We start from the raw sequence: 24,819 nt of genomic DNA, 5'->3' as shown, positions 1-24,819 counted from the left end.
CACAGAGCCCAATGAGGGGTTCAGACTCACAAACCGTGAGATCATGACCTGAGCCAAAGTCAGACACTCAGCTTACTGAGCCCACCCAGGCAGGAGTCCAGGGCCTTTGTGATTATTTTAAAATAAAATACATAGGTCTACAAAGAGAAGCAATTGTATTAAAATACCATTATCAAAATACTTTTTAAAAATTATAAGATAGTATTGCTTCTTTGTTAAATAATAAGATTTAGTATGGGTCTAATAATTTCCAAGTAGTGATAAACATTGGCATTATTTGTAAGTGCAAGCAATGATAATGTGATATGAAACTATCTGTGATTTCTGCTGGTGACAGAGTGACTGGTATTGCAGAATATTGTGGTCTGTTGACTGAATTCACAAAAGGGCATGCTAAATTTCAGTTAAATTAAGTTCAGTAAAATTAGAGATATCTTCTCCCTCTCATCTTAGCTTCTAGACAGCCTGAGTTCTATACCCAAACTTTTTGGGGCATCTGTGTGCTTCAGCTTAAGAACTATAGCTTGAAGAGAGTTTCTCTTCCCAGGAGCCCCAGCAGATAGATGTCTTCATGTATCTCATTGACTTTGGGTCATATTGACATTTCTGAACCAACTACTAAGGCCAAAAATATTTGGTAACTAGTTTAGACAGCCTGAACCTACCCCTGGAGCTGAGGTTAGGTTCATTCCTACCTAAACAGCATGATGGCTTAGCTTTTTTTTTTTTTTTTCCCTGAGGGAAAGTCAGGGGCCACAGGGTGCTGAATAGCAAATAGTTGATGTCCAATATGTCATCCTTAATTCATCCCCTCTCCTTTGCTCCCGTAGTCCATCAGTCATCACATTTTAGTGAATTTTTCATTTGGATTTATCTTTCCCTGATCAAAGTCTCTGTTAACATCCTGGCCTCCAAATTGGAGCATATGGGATAGTCCATTGGGTTGCAAAAAGAAAAGTATTAGAACTTATAGTTATTTTTTGCATACTTTTAGTATTTTTGTGTATGTTTTATACCATATGTAAAATAAAGAAGTTCAGTAGTACATGCACATATGTAAAATATAGAAGTATGTACGTATTTATTTTTATTAAAAATTGTTTTTAATGTTTATTTTTGAAGGAGAGCCAGAGCATAAGAGGAGGGAGGGGCAGAGAGAGAGGGAGACACAGAATCGGAAGCAAGCTCCAGGCTCTGAGCTGTCAGCACAGAGCCTGGTGCGGGACTGGAACTCACTGACTGTGAGATCATGACCTGAGCCGAAGTCGGACGCTCAACTGACTGAGCCACCCAGGCTCCCCTAGAAGTATATACATATTTATGTGGGTACATGTTAAAATTGTTTCAAATCATGGGAATGGGAGGGTCAGAAAAGTTGAGATAACCATAGAGCAGTGCCTTTTAGTAGAAATATAATGTGAGCCATGTGTAATTTAAAATTTTCTAGTTCACCGCATTAAAAAAGGTAAAAGCATCTGAAAATAATTTTAGTATGTTATTTAACATAATGTCCTAAACACCATGATTTCAACATGTAATCAATATAAAAAATTAATGAGATAGTTTGCATTCTTTTTTTCATGTCAAGTCTGAAATTCGATGTTCATTTTACATGTAAATCTCATCTCAGTTCAGACTGGTAATTTCAGATGCTCATTAACCAACATGTGGCTAGTGGCTTCTGTAGTGGATAGCACAGATCTAGACCAATAGATTATTCTCGGTTTAGATTTCTATAATTGTCTCTGTGTAGTTTTCATAAATCCATTATTCTCTTCAGTTTTTTTGTACACTTGCTGGGTCAATTGAACAAAAACTCCACTGGGATGTTACTTTCCTGCATCACATTTAACAGCTTTTTAAAAATTTTCCTTTTATTTTTTTGAGAGTGTGTGTGCAAGCAGGGGAGGGGCAGAGGGAGAAGGAGGGAGAGAATCTTAAGCACGCTTCACGTCCAGTGCGGATCTGATGAGGCTCAATCCCATGAGTCTGGGATCATGACCTGAGTCAAAATCAAGAGTCGGATGCTCAACTGACTGAGCCACCCAGGCACCCCTTAGCTTTTAAGACTTTCCCTAAGATAGTCTGTCCTATCTTTCTTCCTCACATGTTTCTAGGACTGCCTGCAACAAACCTGGGGTTCAATTAGGTAGTTTCCTCAGCTTTGCCTTCCCTTTCTATTTCTTCAGTTGTAATCATTCATTATGAGGAGTCTGTTCCCATAAAACCTCCTTGGACTCTCCAATCCCTCTCCAGTTTATTTTCCGAACTCCCACTGTGTATATTGAGTACTCAGCCACTTAGCACTTTAGCACTTCATCATATACTGTTGTTTACTGTTCTCTAATTGTTTCCTGTGTGTCATTAGGTTTATCTCCCTTAGTAAATGCTAAGCTTCATATCTTATGTCTCTAAATTGTAGATACATAAAGACCTAGTTTCCCGCCCCCCCCATCTTTAAGGATATACCTGGGCTATTTAAATTTATAGCTTTAAATTTTTTGAAATTCTGTTTTGTTTTCTACTCTGCTGGTTAACTTAGACACTAGCAGATTCAGTGGTAGGAGTTTGTGTATTGAAATGTTTATTTGGGTCTTGAAAGTGAAAGAATTTAATTTAATTTATAAAGTAATGTACTTGAAGCTGTAAGATCATTCTTGGAACTATAGTAAGGAATTATTGATTAGCTAGAGTTTCTGAAGATGAAATTTGAGTTTGATTAGGAAGTCTCAAAGGACACATTTGCTCTATTGTCCAGGAACCAAGAGTGGCAAACTTGTTTTCCTAAGTAGGACAAGAGATTTTATTTCAAGTTCAGTCATCAGGATTATTCTCTGGAGGTTCTCGGCACTTTCTACACACTAGTCACTTTAGCCCTAGGGGATTGGTTTCTCTAGTGGAGCAGTCTTTTAGATGAAGAGCTTTTCTGCCATCCATAATGTTTTAGCTCATTTGGATTACTACAAAGAGGACTACGAAAATGGATCCTGAAAATATGTCTGAAGAAGATCATACGGCTTTATGCTTTAGGAATCCTATCTTTCATTTGATATTTTCTTGCCTGTGTGATATTTAACACATTGTATGGTTATCTTGATAAAATAGCTATATACCAACATTTTTAACTTGTGGAATTTCAAGGCCTCCTTATTACTATTCATTTACTAAAAAACTTGCAGTATGTTTTAGATGCCAGGCATTAAGCTAAGTGCATTAGTTAACTTCTGTCACTTTTTCTGTTGGCATTATTTTACAAATCTTCTATATGATCTTTGGCAAGTAGTGGTCTTCAAGAATATATTTTGTCTTGCTGTTTAACACCTTGTGGGTTTTTCTTTCCCTTTTTGGCAAATATCATTAAATAAGATTGTTTTTGTTTGGATATTTATTTACTAAAATAAATATCTATATTTTAAATATTTATTTTGTGAGAGAGAGGCAGAGAGAGGGAGAGAGAATCCCTAGCTGGCCCTAGGCTGTCAGCGCAAAGCCCAAAGTGGGACTTAATCTTACAAACTGTGAGATCATGACCTGAGCCAAAATCAGTTAACCTATTGAGCCCTAAAATATATTAACTTCTGGAAGTTCACATTTTTCTTTTATTATCAGGAGGTTGTAAGTTTTCCTGAAATTAAAACATAACTTTACATTCTAGTTGCATATATTTGTAAGACTGCATAGTATAAAATATTTTTATAATTTTTATACTTTGGTAATGTTTATTTAACATTAAAAAAAAACCGTCTTAAATTTTTTTTTTTTACATGTATTTATTTTTGAGAGACAGAGCACACGTGGGGAGGGGCAGAGAGAGAAGGAGACAGAATCGAAAGCAGGCTCCAGGCTCTGAGCTGTCAGCACAGAACCCGACATGGGTCTTCAACTCACAAACCATGAGATCATGATCTGAGCCGAAGTCGGACGTTCAACCAACTGAGCCACCCAGGCGCCCCGTTAAAAAAACAAACAAACAAAAAAAACCTTCTTAATTGGCTTCTTCAATAAGTCCAGCAGTTATTAATCTTTGTTTCCTGCAGAATCAGGTAAAAATTTATTACGTTGCTTATACCATGAAAAAAGTAACAGGATTAACATATGCAAATTTTAAGTGTTGAGAAAAGAAAACCACGGAAGGTCAGTTTGATAAATTTCTCAGAAATCTTCATTGTATTTCAGTTTATAATCTGATTCACAGACTTTCATAGTTACTATTTGTAACTGTTTATAATCTATACTTCCCTAGCAAGAAAGAACCTTTTGTATGATTCTTTCAGCTAATCTGAGAAAAAGCCTGTTGGCCTTTTTTTGATTTAGCTAGTTGCTTTTGTCTGTTCTTAATGAAAGCAGATAATGAGAAATTAAAAGATACATAATATGTTTCTAGCAGTAGGATGCCCCCAATGCTTCTCTTTTTGGTTAAAATGGTTTCTTGTCTTTTTTCCTTGAAAGAAGAGTTCTCTGCACTGTCCTTACCTTTTCCCCCCTTTCACCATTTTCTTTTGTCATTTTTGTGTCTAGTGGTTTTTGGGTAATTAGTCCACTGAGAGATCATGTTGAAACTAAAGTCAATATAAGTCTTCAAATCATTAAAATTTGCATATATGAAAATTTCAAAAAATTTAAATAGAATATTTAGTAGGATTAAAGAACATTTATTTTTTGGGTAGGTAATGTGTTCATGGTTCAAAATGCAAAAGGTGTAAAAAGTGAGTTTTCTCCTCCCCTGTCTGTTGGGCACACGTTTCCTCTCACTGGAGGCAACAATTCTATTCTCCCTACTTTTTAAAAAAATGCAAGTGTATTCTACATACTACCAGATTGACTTTTACTTGATTTTTGTCCTATACATATTGTTATATGAAGAGTGTATTATTAGTGATAGAACTAAACTAGCAGTGGGTTAACGAACAAAGTTCTCTTATAAAAATTCAGGTAGTTGGTCTAGGGCTGGTATAGCATTCGTGGTATTTCTCTCTCTGTTTTGTTTGGAGGCATAATGAATACAGTAAATTGCACAGACATTAAACAGTTTGATGAGTTTTAACAATTGTATATAACAAACCCTGCGGTTAAGAGAGCCCTCTAGTCTGGTCCTTATTCCTTCCCCCACTCCTTGGTTCTTTCCATACTATTACTGCTCCACTGTTGCCTAGTGTGCTCATTGAGCTAGTTGAATCTCCAGCCATTGCAGCCCATTCCACACCGCAGGATGCAAGAAGGGACGAAGGTTACATGCCAGCCTTTTTACAGGAAGATTTCTAGAGCTGCCGCTTCGCAACATTTTTAATGTTTCATTAGCCATACCCATAAATAAAGGTGTTTCTTGTTTTACTACCCTTCATTTTATTGCACTTTGCAGATTTTGCATTTTTTACAAATTGAATGTTTGTGGCAACTTGGTGCCATTTTTCCAACAGCGTTTGATCAGTTTGTGTGTTAGTGTCACATTTTGGTAATTTTTCCGTATTTCAGACATTTTCATTATTATATTTGGGTGATTTGTGATGAGTGATCTTTGATGTAATTGTTTTGGGGTGCCATGAACTGTGCCCGTATAAGATGGTGAACGTAATAAATGTGTGTTCTGGCTGCTCCACTGACCAACCGTTCCTCTGTTTCTCCCTCTCCTCGGGCCTCCCTGTTGCCTGAGACACAATATTGAAATTAGGCCAGTTAATAACCTTACAGTGACCTCATAGTGTTCCGAGTGAAAGGAAGAGTTGCACATCTCTCACTTTTAAACCAAAAGCTAGAAATGATTAAGCTTAGTGAAAAAGGAATGTCCAGAGCTGAGACAGACGGAAAACTAGGCCTCTTGTGCCACACAGCCAAGATTTGAATGCAGAGGAAAAGTTCTTGAGGAAATTAAAAGTGTTAACTCCAGGGAACATATGAATGGTGAGAAAACAAAACAGCCTTATTATAATAGCTGATATGAAGATAGTTAGTGGTCTGGACAGATCAAACCACCTGCAACATTCCCTTAAGCCAAAGCCCAATCCAGAGCAAGGTCCTCACTTCAATTCTTTGAAGGCTGAAAGAGGTGACAAAATTGCAGAAGAAAAGTTTGAAACTAGCTGAGGTTGGTTAATGAGGTTTAAAAAGCCACCTTGATAATCTGGAAGTGAGAAGTAAAGTAAAGCAACAACTGCTGATGTAGAAGCTGTAGTAAGTTACCCAGAACATGGAGGTAAGATGATTAATGAAGGTGGCTACACTCAGTAACACATTTTCAATGTAAATGAAATAGCTTTATAGTGGAAGAAGATGCCTTTTAGGACTTTCATAGCTAAAGAGAAGTCCATGCCTGGCTTCAAGTCTTCAAAGGACAGGCTGACTCTCTTGTTAGGGGCTAATTCTAATGATGATTTTAAATAGAAGCCAGTGCTCATTTACCATTCCAAAAATCCTGGGTCCTATGCTCTATACATGGAACAAAAAAGCCTGGATAATAGCAGATCTGTTTACAACATGGCTTACCAAATATTTTCAGTCTACTAGTGAGTGAGACCTACTGCTCAGATATTAAAATATCACAGCTGTGATGGCGATGTACTATGAGATTAATGTTTTCATGACTGCTAATACAACATCCATTCTGTGGCCCATGGATCAAGGAGCCATTTCTATTTTCAAGTCTTTATTTTTATTTTTTAATTTTTATTTATTTATGGTTTTTTTTTCAAGTCTTTGTATTTAAGAGATCCATTTTGTAAGGCTGTAGCTGCCATAGATAGTGATTCCTCTGATGGATTTGGGCAAAGTAAAATTGAAAACCTCCTGGAAAGAAGCCACCATTCTAGATGCTATTAAGAACATTTGTGATTCCTGGGAAGAAGTCAGAATATCAACATTAACAGGAATCTAGAAGAAGTTGATTCTAACCCTCCTGGATAACTTTGAGGGTTCAAGACTTCAGTGGAGAAAGTAACTGCAGAGGTAGCAGAAACAGCGAGAGAACTAGAATTAGAAGTACAGCCAGAAGATGGGACTGAACTGCTGCAATCTCAGGATAAAACTTGAATAGGTGAAGAGTCGCTTATTATACATGAGCAAAGAAAGTGGTTTCTTGGAGTGGAATTGACTTCTGGTGAAGATGTGAAGATTGTTGAAATGACAACAAACGGTTTAGAATATTACGTAAACTTAGTTGATAAAACAGCAGTAGGTTTTGAGAGGATTGACTCCAATTTGTAAAGGAGTTCAAGCAGCATGCTCCTTTGTAAAAGGAAGAGTCAGTATGGCAAACTTCATTGTTGTCTTATTTTCAGAAATTGCCTGATCAGAAGTATCCTGATCAGTCAGCCGCCATCAACGTAGAGGTTAAGACCCTCTGCCAGCAAAGAAGATTAAGACTTGCTGAAAGCTCAGGTGATGGTTAGCATTTTTTAGAAATAAAGTATTTTTAAATTAAGGTATATACAATGCTTTTGCATACTTAATAGACTACACCATAGCATAAACTTAACTTTTATATGCACTAGAAAAGCAAAAAATTCATTTGACTTTATTTTGGCATTTGCTTTATTGCGGTGGTCTGGAACTGAACTGCACTATCTCCCAATATCACATACTTCACAGTAAACTGACAGGAAGACAAGCGAGTAATGTGTTTTTCAGGAGTTTCTCTCTTAAATGTAGAATAGGGCACAAGGTTAAAATGCTTTTTTTTTTTTTGCCTTTTATTTTCTCTTGTACATTCCTTAACATGTAGAAACTTAAATCTTAAAGTACCCTTTAACTTAATTGGGGAAAAAGAAAGTAATCAACAAATCTATTCCATTTAGTTCCTTTTCTATAATAAAAATTTCTTGTGTTTCTCTTAACTTTTTGAGCTTCTTTTTTCTCCCCAAAGGTGGTTTATTTTAAGAGAGAGAGAGCCATGCATGTGTGTGCACATGCGTGCATGGGGGAGGGGTAGAGAGAATCCCAAGCAGGCTCTGCACTGGCAGCGCAGAGCCAGATATGGGGCTTGAACTCAGGAACTGTGAGATCATGCTGAGCCAAAACCAAGAGTTGGATGCTTAACCACCTGAGCCACCCAGGTGCCCCAACTTTCTATGCTTCTATTCTCCATTTGCTATGTGGGCTCAGATAAATTATATAAATATATTCTACTAACTTGTAATTTTTTTATAGAATAATATTTTTAAAATAGGTTTTTAACTCTATAAAATAAGCTTTTGGTGGGAACTTCAGGAAAAAATTTCATAGTAATTTTCCATACAACCAGGTGGTATTATGAGCTGCACTTACTTTTGAAGTAGGAAATAACATTAGAAAAAAGGATGTATACATAGTTTTCCCAAACCACATGATGATGTCTTGGAGAGAGCAGAGCCCTCTTTCTTAGCTATCATGGCACAGACCATTGAACCTTGCACTTGGTAGATCATTTTTTTTTTTTTTTTTGAATTGAAGTGAATCTTGGGAAAGTGGTAGAAAAATGATTAGACTGTCAGTAGCAATGTGTTAGTCCTTCAAGGGCAGTGGGGAGAAGGTATTAGTATAATGTCATTGTTAGTACTTTTGAAATTATCATCTATTTAGGTAAAGAAACTTAAAGGGCCAATGTCTATGCTCTAAAGATAGAGACTTTAAGATTTAGTATGGTATCCTCCCATTTTATCTCGAGGTCAAGTTGTTGTTGTTGTTGTTGTTGTTTTAAGCAATGAAGCTCTGATAAGCCAAAGAACAGGAAAACAAAAATATTCCCTATACTTGTAGTTGTAGTCCTCCTCGGGCCCCTTCCTGAGGTCTTCATAATTTGGAATAGAAAGTGGTGCCTGCCACGTTCCTTCCTGTGTCCTTAGCACGAAAGCAGTGCCTAGCACATAGTTGGTGTTCAGTTCGGTAAACATTTGTTGAATGAAAATTTATAAATTGATTTCTTTTTTAAAATTTAAATCCAAGTTAGCATACAGTGTAATAATGATTTCAGGAATAGATAAATTGATTTCTTTCATTTGATTTTGCTAGCACAGATTTTCTGGGCAGAGAGGGAGATACTGTTGAGGGACCAAACAGCAATAGCTGACATTTTTGCTTATTTGTTAGGTAGTGGTGATGGTGTTAATCAGGTAGGCTTATGTTAGGATTTGCATTGGCCTTTCCCTGTGCCTAGAACACTATTCTCTTAGGTAAATCTTCATGCCTAACTTACTACCTACCTCCTCCGAATCTCTTATATATCCCCTTCTTAAGCCTGTACTGATCACTGTTAAGTATTTTTTTTGAAATTTAATTTTTTTGAAGTTTGTTTTGAGAGAGAGAGAGAGTGTGTGTGTATGTGTGAGCAGGATAGGGGGGAGAGAGAGAGAATCCCAAGCAGTCTCCACACTGTCAGCACGGAGCCTGATGCGAGGCTGGAACTCAAGAAACATGAGTTTGTGACCTGAGCCGAAATCAAGAGTCGGTCAGTTAACCAACTGACCTACCCAGGCGCCCCTGACCACTCTGTTTAAAATGGTAACTGCATCTCTCTCCTTGTACTTCCAAGTTTCCTTATCTTAGTCTGTTTTTTCCCATAACAACTACCTCCTTGAAACATATACTGTATAATTTACTTATGATTATTATTTACTGTCTCACCACCAGTGGTAGTTCCTTTAGGGGCTTTGACTATTTGTCCACTGTGTTCTACGTGCCTCATAAATGCTCAGCAAGCATTTGAGAGAGTATGCACACGAGTAGGAGAGGTGCAGAGGGAGGGAGAGAGAGAATCTTAAACAGGCTCCACGCTCAGCACAGAGGCTGATGTCGGGCTCCATCTCATCCTGAGATCGTGACCTGAGCCAAAATCAAGAGTCAGACACTCAATGGACGCTAGCCACCCAGGCACCCCAATTTTTATTTTAAAAATTTATATTTGAAAGTACTGTCTTCATTAGTTAAAAAGTTTTGCTTTTGGAGACCACTGTGTGCCATTGTGCTACCAAGGCAAACCTGTGCAAGGTTTAAGGACTATATTCTCGGTGTAAAAGGGACTGAGTTTGGGCTTTGCTGAAATGCATCATCTGCTTCAAACCTCTAGCATCTTTTTGGTGAAGTTGTCATAGCCTTCAGTGCTGGTTTGGTTAATGAGAAAGAGTCTAGGTTTGAGTGAGTTCCACTGTGTGCCGATGGAACATTTATTTCCTACTGGAGGTGGTTTTCCACAAAGGGAGGAATGACAATAGCAATAGCTTCCTTCCTTCCTTTTGACTACGCTCTATACTAAACATTTTATGTATATTTTCTTTTCTAATCTTTATTAAAACCCTATAAGGAATGTATTCTTGTCCCTTTTTTCTCACAGAAAACTTAAGAGGTCTTAGAGGTTAAACAGGCAGTTTGCTTAGCCAGTAAGTGTGTAGAAGCTGGAATTTAATTCTGAGCAGTGTGACCTATAGAGGAATTTCACTGCACAAAATGTCTTCCTACTTAAGAGCACCTAGAAGTGAAAAAGAAATGAGAAACAACGTAGTGGAACTCTGATGTCACAGAGACCTTTATCTTTTTATTTGCTCCAGCTTCGCATGACTTAAGTTGATTGAATGAGGCCACTGCGATTGAAACAGTAATGTTATGTTAAAGTTAAGCAATGCAATTTAAATAAAGTACATTTTAAATAGAACCAGAGCTAGCTCCTAACCAGATCTTCTATTACTTAGACTTAGTTTAGCTCAAGAACAATTTAGCTTATCTCTGGAGCAGAATTTGTATGATCTTCCTTCATTTTCCCTAAAAACTAGATACAGTGGGATGGCAAAAATTATAATGTGGCTGCATTGAAAGTATAGTTTAGTATAGGTATAGAGGGGTAGAGAGTGGGTAGGTTTTGTTGTTCTGGATTTAAGAGAAAAGCTTTTCTAGATCCTAGAATATGTATATAATTATACCAGTGTAAATAGTCATCCCCTGTGTACCACACAAAATCATTTGTAATTTCAGATTTTGATTAGAAAATTCTTACTCTTTAATGTGAGTTACTTTTTGAACCTTAATTAGCTGTTTGTGTATTTTTGTCTGTAAGATGATGTGTTTTATTTCCCCTGCCGTAAAAATACTTCTGCTCTGTCTTAAGGAGCCTCATACCTGGGTATCTCCAGTATTATAAATTAATTTTTAATTTAAGTTTTAAAACCATGGTGGTTTATGGGGGGTGTATTAGAACCTATACTTGCAGGAAATCATGCTTACGGATACATACTTATATGCTGAACCCAGTAATGTTCTTACGATAGGAAGGGTTGTAGGATACTATTGTGTACATAGCTAGTAGAACCATTTTATTTAAAAAAATTCTCCAGGGGCACCTGGGTGGCTCAGTTGGTTGAGTGTTGGACTTTGGCTCAGGTCACAATCTCATGTTTCATGGGTTTGAGCCCAGAATCGGACTCTATGCTGACAGTATGGAGCCTGCCTGGAATTCTCTCTCTTACCCTCTCTGCCCTTCCCCCACTCATTCATTTTCTCTGTCTGTCTCTGTCTCTGTCTCTCTCTCTCAAGGAAAAAAAAAATTCTCCAGAGTAAGACATAGGTACTTATTTTGGAGGTACATTGAGACTTTTCTGGCCTGAAATGATCATTGGTGAGAGTTGTGTCCCTTTTGGGTCTCTAGAACTGTGGTGAGAACATCATATTGAATGAGGTCCTTTTCTTGACACTCCCATTCAATTTTAGTGGGATGAAATACTGAAAACTTTTTCTTAATCCTTCTTTTTCCCCTTTTGAAGTAGCCAGCAAAGGCTTTTTCCTCAAATGCATGTTCATGGTGAGGGAAAAATGTGATGGTTCAGAAGAGTTTATGATGAAAGCTCTAGTTCCTTTTCCCACCCCTCCCCACCTCCGTTCCCTTTTCATGGAAACCACAACAGTTGTTTCTGGTGGATTCTTTTAGTTTACTTCTTTCATTTCTTGGTTTCCTAATTTTAAGCATTATCTATTGATTTTCTGCTTTGATAGTCAAGGTTTAACTCTTATTTACCAACTGTCAAGAATTATAAGGGATCTGAGATTTGACCTTACTTGAAGCTAACAAGTTAGCCTGCCAGTTTTGTGGATGCTGGTGGAAGGCTCAGTTAGAGATAAAGTACAGTTTATTACTCATCGCAGTAGCAGTAGCCAGAGTAGCAGCATTCATTTGTGTCAGTGTCCTAAGCCTCAATTCCCACAGGGCACTGCAGATAGGGCCACATAATACCTGTTTGCATAGTAGGTTTTGTTACTGGAGAAAACTCTGAGCTTAGAGATTTCAAATATTTTATAATGGGCAGTAAGTGTGCCTGGCCTTTGCTCCAGAGGGAGATAGTAAGCATGTCTGCTTTTTGTTCTTGAAGAAAAGACTTTGTATCTTGCAAGGTCGTTTGCTGTATGAACATCTTTGAAAATAACAGTCCAGAACAAAGAGCAGACAGTGTCTTGCCTGAAAGACCTAGAGACCCATTACAAATTATTTCTTCACACCACTACCCCATTCCCCATCTTCTTTCTGCTGTAGTTCTGCCATTATTTTTAGCTCTCTGGTCATCTTGGTAAATACTATGTATTTATTTTTATTTCACTAACAATAGATGGTGTCTTTTGACTTCCTGCTCTGAAAGAGAAGTATATAAGATAGGAATCCTTGTAAGTGTTAGAAAACTAGTTCAACTATAACTTAAGTGGAACAGAAAATTGGTTTGAAGAACTGAGAGTCTGAGGAGGATAGAGTAGGACAGGATCCACATGCTCAATCCTTGCTTTGAAGAGTTGCTCTCTTGCTGTTATCAGTCCGATTTCCTCCTTTTAGCTTTATTTTCAGGACCCTTCACACCCTGCCACCCCCCCCACCCCCACCCCGCCACCCATTCTAGGCTGTGTGTTTATTTCCAAACAAGTTATGGCAAGGTGGAGAGAATAGACTGGTATAGTTAACAGCCTGGTTACATGCACACTCTTAGAGATGGGTATGGGGTCAACCCTATATGAAACACATGTGTTAGGGGTCTGAAGAAGGTAATTCTCCAAAGATAAAACAGGATGCCATTACCTCCCCATATCAGAATTCTCATTTGTATTCTTTTTTGGGGGGCATTTTTTGCTTTTATAGCTTCCTATGAAACAGTGAAGTTACACTTTTTAAAGATGATATCAAATTTCTAGTATCTCCCTTTTTCATAGTTAGCTTCCTTGATGCCCCCTATCTTCCTGCTCCATTCTGTGAGCTTTATTTAGAACTGCTGCCCAACTGACATCCTGTGACTTGCCTTCATTATGCTCCTGTTTCCCATATATTCCTCTTTCTTGAATTATTGCTTTGTTTTGCTAGTGTACATACTAAGGTAAGATGTGTGGGAGGTAAATTTTGAGTGATTCCATGTCTGGAAGGGTTTTTATTTTGTTCTTAAACTGGAATGTTAGTGTGGCTGGGAATGGAATTCTAGGTTTAAACATCATTTTCTGTCACATTTTTAAAGGCATTGCTCAACTATTAGTATCCTTCATTATTGATGAGAATTCCTAGACCAGTTTGATTCTTGGTTCCTTTGTAGATGAGCTGCCTTTTCTCTGAAAGCTTTTAGTATCTTTTTGATCTTGTCTGAAATTTTCCAATGATATGTCTTGATGTTGGTCTCTATTCATTTGAGCACTGAGTGGGCCCTATTGTAAGACTTCTATAAATCTATTAACTTAATCATCTTTTGGTGAAAACATATTTTTTTGGAAACTTTCTCCAATTTTTTTTCTTTTCATTCTGGATTTCTTTTTTTTGTTTGTTTAATTTTTTATTGAAGGATAGTTGACACATAATGTTACTAGTTTCAAGCGTAGAACATAGTGATTCACCATCTCTATATGTTACACTGTGCTCTCCACAAGTGTACTTACCATCTGTCACTCTCCAGTGCTGTTATAATACATACCACCGACTGTATTCCCTTTCTTTCTGGAATTCTTCTAATCAAATGCTGATCTCCTGGACTGATGCTGTGGGTCCTTTGGTAATTTTCTGTCTCTGTTTTTGTCTATTTTCTAGATTTCATCTTCACAACTTCAAACTTTATACTGCCTTTTTATTTATTTATTTTAAAGTTTATTTATTTTGAGAGAGAGAGAGAGCATGAGCAGGGGAGGGGCAGAGAGAGAGGGAGAATCCCAAGCAGGCTCCGTGCTATTAGCGCAGAGCCCAACATGGGGCTCAGTCTCATGATCCTGAGATCGTGACCTGAGCTGAAACCAAGAATTGGATGCTTAACTGACCGAGCCACCCAGGTGCCTCCTCTATATTGCCTCTTTAAATTGATACTTTATTTCCAAGAGTCTTTTCTCATTTTTTTTTGCTTTTTCACGGCATCGTGTTTTGCTTTATGGATGCAATATCTCGACTGTTTCTGAGGATCTTAATTACAAGGCTTTTGACAAGATCTGTTCTGTTTTATGAATTCTCTTTCTTCCTTTGTCACATTTCTTTAACTTTTGTTTCCTTGTCTCTTTCAAGGTACAGATGTTTGATTCTGATTTACCCAATCAAATGGAAGAATGAAACCGTATAAAATTGATTTTGGGGGTGCCTAGGTGGTTCAGTTGGTTAAGTGTCTGACTCTTGATTTTGGCTCAGGTCATGATCTCACAGTCTGAGATCAAGCCCGGAACTCTGCACTGGGCATGGAGCCTACTTAAGATTCTGTCTCTCCCTCTGCTCCTCTCCTGCATGTGCTCTCTCACGCTCTCAAAATAATAATAATAATAATAATAATAATAATAATAATAAATAAAATAAAATTGATTGGGATCTCTGCCTAGACAAGGTCTGTCAACTGGTGAGCTTTGCATTAAGGTGAGCAGTTTGGGGAGGCCCCATTATTCTTTGTCAGTGGTGCTAATGCCTTTAATAGCTGCTGTTCTCTTCAGACAGCTTAATTTCATTAAAGAAGGATCTTCTAGTTTTAAATGTTTTTAATATTGTAAAATTTCAAAGATAATGAGGATTATGAAAAGAGCCAATGATGTAGGGTCTAGAAGTGTTCAAATAATCATCTTTCCTGCGTTTTAGAGTGAAAAGTTTTAAGGTATAGAGTAGTAGAGAACAGCCCAGACGTTAAGAGCCAGAGTGCTCGTGGTCAAACCTGGTTCTGCCACTGAGTTACACTTAGGTCACTTAACAAGTTACTTAGCCTTTCAGTGCCTGCCCACTTTTCTCATCTGTAATATTTAGATAATAATAATAATACTCACCTATTAGGGTTGTTACGAGGATTTAGTTAAAAATACATATTAGATACTTGGCATATGATAAATTCTCAGAAGGTGTTAATTTTTTTTCTCTCTTTGCCAATAATAATTATGCAATTTAGATATGGTGATGATTGCCCACAGCAGAGATTTTGGTACGATTAGGTAACTTTAGATTGTGTTTTTCTCTTTAGAACCTCAAAAAACATTTGGTGTCATTACTTGAAGTGCTGAAATGTGTATGTGCAAATGTTTTCGTAAAAGTCTTTGAAAGGTTCTCCTCCCCCACCTCCAAAGGATCTTATTTAAAGATAACTTGATAAGAAAAGTAGTCTTGGAGCACAGCCAGAAAACTAGGAATGAAAAAATACTATTTTCATTCCCAGAAACCTCTGTACAATCAGAATCATATGTGCTCAGGATGTTAGGGAAGCTTTGTTCCCATGCAGAACACACTGACAGTCCTACTTCTTGGATTTCAGAAAATGTTGAAAGTGTCTTTATAAATCGATGTCTAGGGCAGGACTGGCAGGAGGAAATAGTTCTTGAAAGAATTTTTTTTTTCTTCTAGTACGCCCCCATTATGTTGGAACACTGTGAGACTTCCTCACCACACTCTTCTGACTATTTGTGAAATTCAGGTGAATTATATAAAACTCTTGTGTGGTTGTTCCTGTCTCCCTACCCTCTCCAAACTTGACCCTTATTTGAACTAGGGGGTTTTAGTTTGAATTATTGATCTTGTTTTTTGTTTTTGTTTTTGTTTTTTCCTCTCCCACATAATGGAGGAAGTCCTTGGAATCTATTATTGTTCCTGTTATTATTATTTACTTTTTGAAATGCAGATGCACACAAAAGTAGTCAGTGAGCCCCTGTATATCAGTTAGTTTCAACATTTTGCCATAGTTGTTTATTCTTGTCCCCATTTAAAAACAATTTTTAAACCAAATTCTAGACATTGTGTCATTTTAGCGCTGAATGTATCAATATGTGTTTTTTAAAGGGACATTTTTGGGTACCTAGGTGGCTCAGTCGGTGAAGCGTCCAACTTCAGCTCAGGTCACGATCTCACAGCTTGTGGGTTTAAGTCCCACATCGGGCTCTGTGTTGACAGCTCAGAGCCTGGAGCCTGCTTTGAATTCTGTGTCTCCCCCTCTCTCTGCCCGTCCCATGCTCATGCTCTGTCTCTGTCTCTCAATAATAAACAAACGTTAAAAAAAATTTTTTTTAAAGGGACATTCTCCCCCATAACCACAGGGCCATTGTTTTACCTAACAAAATTAACAGATTGCTCTGTTGCCTAGCTTTTGAATTTTACTCTCCATATTAGTATCATCAAATTCCTTTATGTTGTCTAAAACTCAGATATATTCAAGTAGTGGTATCATTTTTAAAGGACCTGTTTTTCTTCATTTACATGAAAATAATTTGTATTTTCCAAGTGCTTTGATTTTAATTTACAGAAAGTTTCAAGCACATAAAAATAGATGAAATCCATGTAATAACCCCCCATGTACCTACCACCCAGCTTTGACAGTTATCAACTCAGTGTTCAATTTTCTTTCATCTGTTCTTCCACTTTCTTCCTCTGGGGTTATTTTCAGACAAATCACAGATGTCATTTCATTTGTAGTCTAGTGTATCTTTAAAGGATAAGGACTCTTTAAAATATATGTATATATATATTAAAAAATATATATGTATTTATCCCCCCAAGCCTTGATATCATCAGATATCCATTGTTCAAATTTCCAGTTGTCTCACACGTCCTAGTTTATTATATTTATTTATTTTTCAAATGTTACAGTTTTTTTAAAGCTTACACAAAGGCAATTTATTAACAGAAGACAATAATTTGGGAATCCTGCTCATAGACTGCAACCACAATGACCCCTATTCTTGTGGGTGCTATTGGAGGGGATAGGGGTGACATTCTCAATCCTCCTGATCTTCATTCCTGAGTGGGCAAGGGCTCTGAGGACTGACTGGGCCTAGGTTCAGGGGTCTTGGTTCTATTTCCTCCTGTGGCCTGGAGTTTGATGTGGAGTACAGTGATGCTCAGCTCCTTGCACCCTCTGGGCTACATGCTGGGTAGTCAACAAGGCAGCATAGGGAGAGGATGCATCTTGGTCAGCCTCATCTTCATCCCACCAGTCACCTGGCAGATTGTTGCCTTGACAGATTGGTGACTTGGACAAATGTGTCACTGAGACATGTAAAGATGTGGTAGACAGCAAACGCATTTTCTCCTTCAGCTACCTGAGGTCCAAGGCTAATGACCTATTCTTCCTTCTTTTCTTTCCCCTTGCAAGGAGCCTTTTCTGAGTGTCTCCTCCATACTCTGACACTGGAAAGCTCAATGTCCTAGTTTTAATCAGGATCCACATAAGGTCACGAACTTCCAGATGGTTGGTAATGACTTTTTAAATCCTTTTTAGTTTAGAGCTTCCCCCTCACTACCTCTTTTTTATCCCTCTTGTAATTTCTTTATTAAAGAAACCAGGTTTTTGGTCCTTTAGAGTTTCCGAGTCTGGATTTTAATGATTATGTCCCTGTGGTTTATAACATGTTCTTATGTCTTGTTCTCTCTAGTAAACTGTTGAGCATACTAAATATTCTTGTAATTCTGAAGATACAAAGGTTATTATTTTGTAAATTTTAGAATTGATTTAAATGCTATACAGGTGTATAATGCCAGTTACCATTTAAGGTGTGGCCTTTTCTTTTTGGTGAAACAGTATTTTAAAAAAATATTTTAATCCCCCCTCCATATTTTATTTATTTTGAGAGAGAGTGTGTGAGCGAGTGGGGGAGGGGCAGAGAGAGAAGGAGAGAGAGAGAATCCCAAGCAGGCTCTGTGCTGTCAGCACAGAGCCCAACATGGGGCTTGATCCCACACACCGTGAGATCATGACCTGACCCAAAATCAGAGACGCTGAACCGGCTGAGCTATCCGGCACTCCAGTGAAACAGTATTTGTAAAGTGAGTTGATAGCTAATTAGAAGTTGTAAGCCAGATTCCTTGGCATTGCAGTGGACTACTCTTCACATAATGAAAAGCAGCCCTGTCAGGGCAACATTAAAAAGAATTTTATTGATGTTACGCAGTATCTAGTACACTTAGCTTTATCTTCTGAAATACATAGGTAGTGGAATTCTGTTGTATCCTCATGTAAAATGAAGGCTGTATCAGTGGCCTTTGGTGGGTCTTGAGTGAGAAAGCACCTAGCACAGTGCCAAGTATGGAAGAGACATTTGAATGTTCATTTCCTTTTCTGTAAGCATGGTCATAATTGTGAGATTCTTCTGTCTTCATTAGAAAGTTTTAGGTAAAAGGCTGGTGGCCAGGAAAACCATACCTAGTCTAAAGGGTTAGTTTGGGCCAAGAACAGGTCTGTCAGAGTGAGCCAGGGTGCACAGTCTTAGAACAGGTTATGGAATAGATGGTCAGAACAGATGAGTCATGTCACACATACCCGTGTTCCACTGTTCTCCCTTTCCCCTCAACCCATGTTCCACTGTTCCCCTTTCCCCACCGACCTCTGTGGTTGCTGTCTGACAGATAGTACAGCAGAAGATGGGCATTAGGTCAGTCCTAGTACAAGAAAAACAGTGATTGGACCACTAGGAAGACAGAGCAGCAGAGGTGGCCATAGGGAACTAGGGACCAGGCAAACAGACTGGTCAAAAGATGTAGGTATAGCTCCAGCAGCAAGGAAGGACAAGGTGGTTGCAGAGAAACGTGCAGAAAGTCTAATGAGAACAACCATGAAAGACCATTTCTCTCCTCCTCCTCCTCCTCCTCCTCCTCCTCCTCCTCCTCTTCCCCTTCCCCCTCCCCTTCCCCTCCCTCCCCTTCCCCCTCCTCCTCCTCCTCTTCCCCCTCCTCCTCCTCCTCTTCCCCCTCCCCTTCCCCTCTCCCTCCCCTTCCTCCTCCTCCTCCTCTTCTTCTTCTTCTTCTTCTTCTTTCTTGCAGTTTCTGGTTTCTTAAATGACAGTTTTCTTTCATGAGGCCTTAAAATAGTTTACTGGTAAGAGTATTTCAGCTAAGCTTCTAGGTTTGAATAACAGAACATCCAAATGGAGATGACTTTTGGAATTCTTTTTATCAGCTAGAATCAGACATTTGGACCATCTAGTACACTTAGCTTCTGCTTGCCCCTGCTTGGTTGTGTAGGAAATTTATATGATGTTAGGCTAGCTAATAATATAGAAATTAAATTTATTTATTTATTTATTTTGCAGTTTTATACCTTTACTTGACAGCATTTAGTTCTCACCCACATTAATTGCCTATAGGTTTTGGAGAGTGGTGACAGGTGCATAGGTAACCAACGTATAGAGCTTGTTTGGTGAATTTTTATCCTTGTTACGTTTTCTGGTCAACCGCGCACATGTGTGGTATGGAACATTTCTTATGCCTTTTGCCCAGACAGCTTTGTTGAACCTGGTGTCCATGTGCACATCTCTTTCATGGCAAATTTCCGGATGTCTTTGAGTACCCGAGGGGCACTCTTCTTGAAACCCACTCCATGGATGTGCTTGTGAATGTTGATGGTGTATTCTTTGATTACTACCTTGTTGATAGCCAAACAGCCCTTCTTTTTTGCCACCCTTCTTTGCAGTAGTCATTTTGCCAGGTCCTGGTTGCAAAAAAACAAACAAAAACAAAACAAAAAACAAAAAAACAAGAATAGTATAGAAATTTATACACCCTTGCTCACATCAAGCGATTGTCATCTCTTGTTTGGGGGAAAGTATAGGGATAGAGGAATCTCCTCAAGGAAACTCCCTTTAGTAGTTATTTTTCTCATAGCTAGCAGCTAATCTGAGTACTCTGACTAGAATAGGCTTAATAATTATAAAGTAGTGCTAAGTTACTTATTAGCTATGGGAAACAAATTGTATGGTATTTCCTGGGTTTAAAGAAGAATTGATTAAAGGCTAAGAAATTGGTTTTCCTTCTTTGGGAAAGTCCTTTCTAAATCTAATCTAACTAGTCTTTGGGCAAATACATCAAAGTGTAAGGGACTTGTCTGTGATTTGAACTACATCTATATCTCTTTCTGGTGAATAAAGAAGTAGCAAAGAAGCTAAGTGTCAGAGATTGTAAAGAGATTCTGGGGCAAGTTTGCTCCTAATGTTCCTTAATTTAAGCAAGATGGTTTCATGTTTCTTTTCTGGAATAAACTCTGAAAACAAATATGTTGAGCATACTGGAGCAGAGTAGAGTAGGAGAAACAGTCAAGGACATTGTACATTCATTGACTGGGGTAGAAAGTACCCACAGTGGCCTATGTTATTCTGATACAATAGAACAACCTAGATAAATAGATAATTTTTTTTTTTTATATAATCAAGTTTACTCATTATTTTTGAGAGAGAGAGAGCGAGAGAGAGCGAGCGCACAAGCAGGGAAGGGGCACAGAGAGAGAGAGGGAGACACAGAATCTGAAGCGGGCTTCCAGGCTCTGAGCTGTCAGCACAGAGCCCAACGCGGGGCTCTAACTCACAAACCGCGAGTGAGATCATGACCTGAGCCGAAATCAGATGCTTAACGGACTGAGCCCCGATACAATGTTTTAATATGCGTTAATTTCTAGGACTCTTTACAGAACTCGCGTTTTAAGCATAGGCTATTTCAGTAAAATGTTAAATGCCACCTATGTCTTAACACCATTACAAGAACTGACCGAGTTGTTGAAAAATGATTACATAAGAGTGAGCACTAATTTTGGTTTGCTTTGAACAAAGTAGACAGGACCATTCTGTCTAATTATATTATCGAGTGGGTACTCTGCTAAGGGATCTGATCCTCACCACAACTCTGAAGTATCAGACTCAGAAGTAGTGACTCACCCAGTGTCCTAGAGCGAAGAAAAAATGGCTACTCTTAGAGTAGAATCCAGTCTTTACAGGAATTGAGGTGATATTTTGCTTAACCATTGCGGGGGGGGGGGGTCTTTTGTGTAAATTACTATATTTAAATAGTCTGTGACATCATAATTTACTGTTTTTACTAAATATCACAAATTAGGATTTGATAACTGGTTACTCCCCCCACCCTGGCCCTCCCATGGAGCTAAATTAGGATTGGAGCTTCCAATTTCATAGGTGGTAGCCTGTGGGGAGCTGTTGGGAAGGGAAGAACTTGGATCCTGTTATCTATTTCCATAGTTATAAATTTGTTGGAACTTTTGAAGCCACGAGAACTTTTTTTTTTAATCCCCTTAATTTCCTTCTTCCTCATCTTGCTTCCATTTCCTGTCCCCAAATAAAAATAATCACATTTGTAAAAGAGGGCAAAGGGTGTTGAGAACCAGCAGGTCTAGGCAGATGTTAAGTGTAAAGGGCAGGAAGCCATGTTTACTAGGCCAGGTAACTGCCTGAGAAGAGATGTGCCCTTAGAGAAGAGTCTGGGTACAAGGGTGGTAAAGACAGAGACAATTTCCGTTTCCCTTAAAGACTGTCATTCATATGGGTCCTGTGGGGCTGATGTAAAGGAGTTATTTCATTGGACCTGTTGGAAGGCTCTTGTTCTGTGTCCAAGTGGGTGAGAAGTATTTTTTTTTCTTTTAAATTATGTGAGGGGTCTGTTGAGCACATTGGAGCAGAGTGGAGTATAATAGTCAAGGGCATTGTACATTCATTGCCTGGAGCAGAAGGCACCCACATTGGCCTGGGTTATTCTGATATGATAGAATACCACTCGTTGGATGTAACAGAGGAGAACAACAAAAGCAGGACAATGATCAGTTTCTTAAATTTCTGTAGTTTGTTAGGAGATCCATGTATAATAGTAAATTTATTCACAAGTGAATTAACTAGCAGGTTTTTGCTTGGTTGCTATTGCAACTATCACAGTTCCTTTCGCTACTGGGAATCCAGGTGGACTCCTGAGAAAGGTTCTTGGTTTTGTCACCTGGCTTGGTGACCTGCCGAAAACCACGTGAGATGTGCTTTATGTACCCTCATGAACTTGTGACCTTGAATGTACCAGGGTCTAATACTATGATGGTATTAAATAAACTTCCTTTTGCATTTAGATTTTGAGGTTGGAAAAGCACTCTATGCCTTCCTTTGGTAAAAGTCTCTGAAGTTGAACAGTCTTTGTTGGTGGAATGCCTTTTCTGCCACTGGAGAGGTTCAGGCTGTGTGACCTCTTAGAGAATGGGTTATAAAAAGGACTCAAAAGTCATACTGGAAATAGGTAACCTTTAGATTATATACACATTTTGTTCATTTTTAAAATGTAAAAGTTAAAGATTTTCCCAAATCTAGAAAAGTAAAACTGGAAAAAAGATTATAAATTTCTTTTTTCTTTACTCTTCACCCACATTATTAGGTTTTCATAGCTCTAATCAGTATCTGTGTTTCCCTCCTATTTGGAAATATGCTTACTTCATACATAACAGGTATCGTTCTTTAAAAAAAAAGGGGGGGGGTTTCAAACTTTCTCTGCTTTCCACAGTCCAGATACCTTTATGACTGTATCATTAATGTAAATAAAGCTTATCTTCAGTAATTGCATTTCTGGAAATAGCTTTAAGTCCTTCTCCACTCACCAGGCAGTCAGGTTTTGGAAGGGCTGTTTTTTTGTTTTTGTTTTTTAAATGTGTTTATAGGGGCACCTGGGTGACTCATTTGGTTAAGCATCTGACTTTGGCTCAGGTCATGATCTCATGGGTTCGTGAGTTTGAGCCCCGCGTTGGGCTCTGTGCTGACAGCTCAGAGCCTGGAGCCTGCTTCGAATTCTGTGTCTCCCTCTCTCGCTGCCATTCCCCCGTTCATGCTGTCTCTCTCTCTCTCTCAAAAATAAATATTAAAAAAAATAAATAAATGTTTATATACTCTAGTGGTATTTGGATACACATTTTATTTTTAAAATATGTAACTTATTTCATTTGTAAGACAAATTAATTTGTTCAGCTAAAGCAAACAACCAACCAAATAAAACCAACCGTTGTCCTTTATTTTAGTTGCAGTTTTTGGCAGCTTTTATTCCTTGGTTTTCTGACATATTCCAGGCTATTTTCTAGTTGTCCTGTTGTGCTCAGGTTTTAAGAAACTGGCCATCAGGGGGTGAAAATGGCAGAATTCTGTATCCTTAAATGAACGTACTAACTCAGCATTTGCCCATTTCTGCATGTCTTGTCAAGAAAAAGTAGATTTGCTAACATTGGACAGGAGACACAAACAAAGCATTATACTTTGGCAGATAGTGGCTATTTTAAATCTTCATCATTCTCTTTTGAAAATACTCAAAATACAAAATAACACTAAAGAGGAGAGGTGCAAGTTTTTTTGATATCACTACAGAGTTGGATGTCTCATTTGCAAACTGTGTCATATAATGGGCTTCTCTTTATTAGCTTGTTTGAATATGTTCGTGTCTCTTTTTTTCCATTTATGGCTCACCAGTGTCTCTGTGAATGGCTGTATGAACAACAGACCTCACTCACTGGTCTGTGTTGTCTTATCCATTGGCCAAATTTCAACCATGATTCCAGTGATGTACCTATTTAACAATTTTACTATTCCCTTTAGGAATCACTATAAAGATCTATACCCAAAGGATATTTGGCAACAGTAGGAATATGACTTTGATCCTAAGTTTTATAAATTTACATTAGAGAGACTTATAAACAATTTTTTGTTTTCATTGGATAAATATTAAAAAAAAATTTTTTTTAAGTTTATTTATTTTGGGAGGGAGGAGGGGCAGAGAGAGAGAATTCCAAGCAGGTTCCACACTGTCAGTGCAGAGCCCGACATGGGGTGTAAACTCCCAACCCGCAAGATCATGACCGGAGCTGAAATCAAGAGTTGGACTTGAGCCACCCAACTGAGCCACCCAGGGGCCCCTGATGTTTTAATTTTACTTTAGAGACAGGGAGAGTGAGAGAGTGCGCACAAACTGGAGAGGGGCAGAGGGGGAAAGAGAGAATCCTAAGAAGGCTCCTTGCTCATGGAGGAACCTGATGCTGGGCTCAGTTTAAGGACTGTGAAATCATGACCTGAGCTGAAATTAGGAGCTGGTTGCTCAACCCACTCAACCACCCAGATGCCCTTGTTTTCATTTGTTTCTTGTTATTAGCAACTTAAAGTGTTGATTCATTCAGAAAAGACCTCAGATGAGCTGAAATTTGAAGTGTTTATAAAGATAGTTACCTGTTTGGGGTGGCTAGGTGGCTCAGTTAGGTAAGTGTCCAACTCTTGATTTTGGCTCAGGTCATGATCTCACATTTTGTGCGTTTGAGCCCCATGCCGGCCTCTGCGCTGACAGTGTGGAGCCTGCTTGGGATTTTCTCCCTCTCTCCATCTCTGTCTCTCTGCTCCTCTCCAGATCATGTATGTTCTCTCTCTCTCTCAAAATAAACATTAAAAAACAATAAAAGCAAAGTTACCTGTTTTGAGTGCTCACAGCATTTTTTGCTAAGCATTTTACATGCATATGTGTTAAGGACGCAAGATTTTTGTTGTCATATTATTAGACCTACAAGCAAGGTATTCTTTTAAAAAAAAAACCCAAAACTTCCAGGGAGGTTCTAATCAACTAAAGTTGAGAACAGTTGCTTTAGGAAGATTAACAGATACCTGGGACACCTGGCTGGCTCGGTTGGA

The 24,819-nt window shown here is 38.3% G+C and overlaps 1 protein-coding gene across 6 annotated transcripts in view; it reads left to right on the top strand.

The window, feature by feature from the left end:
* Nucleotides 1–24,819, top strand: part of FBXO34 (F-box protein 34) — an 87,953-nt gene that overhangs the window by 7,945 nt on the left and 55,189 nt on the right. For 2 of the 6 annotated variants that reach the window (XM_047079616.1, XM_047079611.1), the window contains exon 1: nucleotides 3,915–4,043. The exons of 3 other annotated variants lie outside the window; for them this stretch is intronic. The gene's annotated coding sequence lies outside the window, so the exon portion shown is untranslated. Of the gene's footprint in view, nucleotides 1–3,914; nucleotides 4,044–7,271; nucleotides 7,367–24,819 lie in introns of those variants that run through there. One more of the 6 variants, XR_006962086.1, reaches the window with a different exon arrangement.

The sequence above is a fragment of the Lynx rufus genome, unplaced genomic scaffold, assembly GCF_022079265.1.
Source record: "Lynx rufus isolate CCGP_SWC_20201006 ecotype Redwood Valley unplaced genomic scaffold, mLynRuf1.p SCAF_17, whole genome shotgun sequence".
NCBI lineage: Eukaryota > Metazoa > Chordata > Mammalia > Carnivora > Felidae > Lynx > Lynx rufus.
This window is presented reverse-complemented; position numbering and strand designations above follow the sequence as displayed.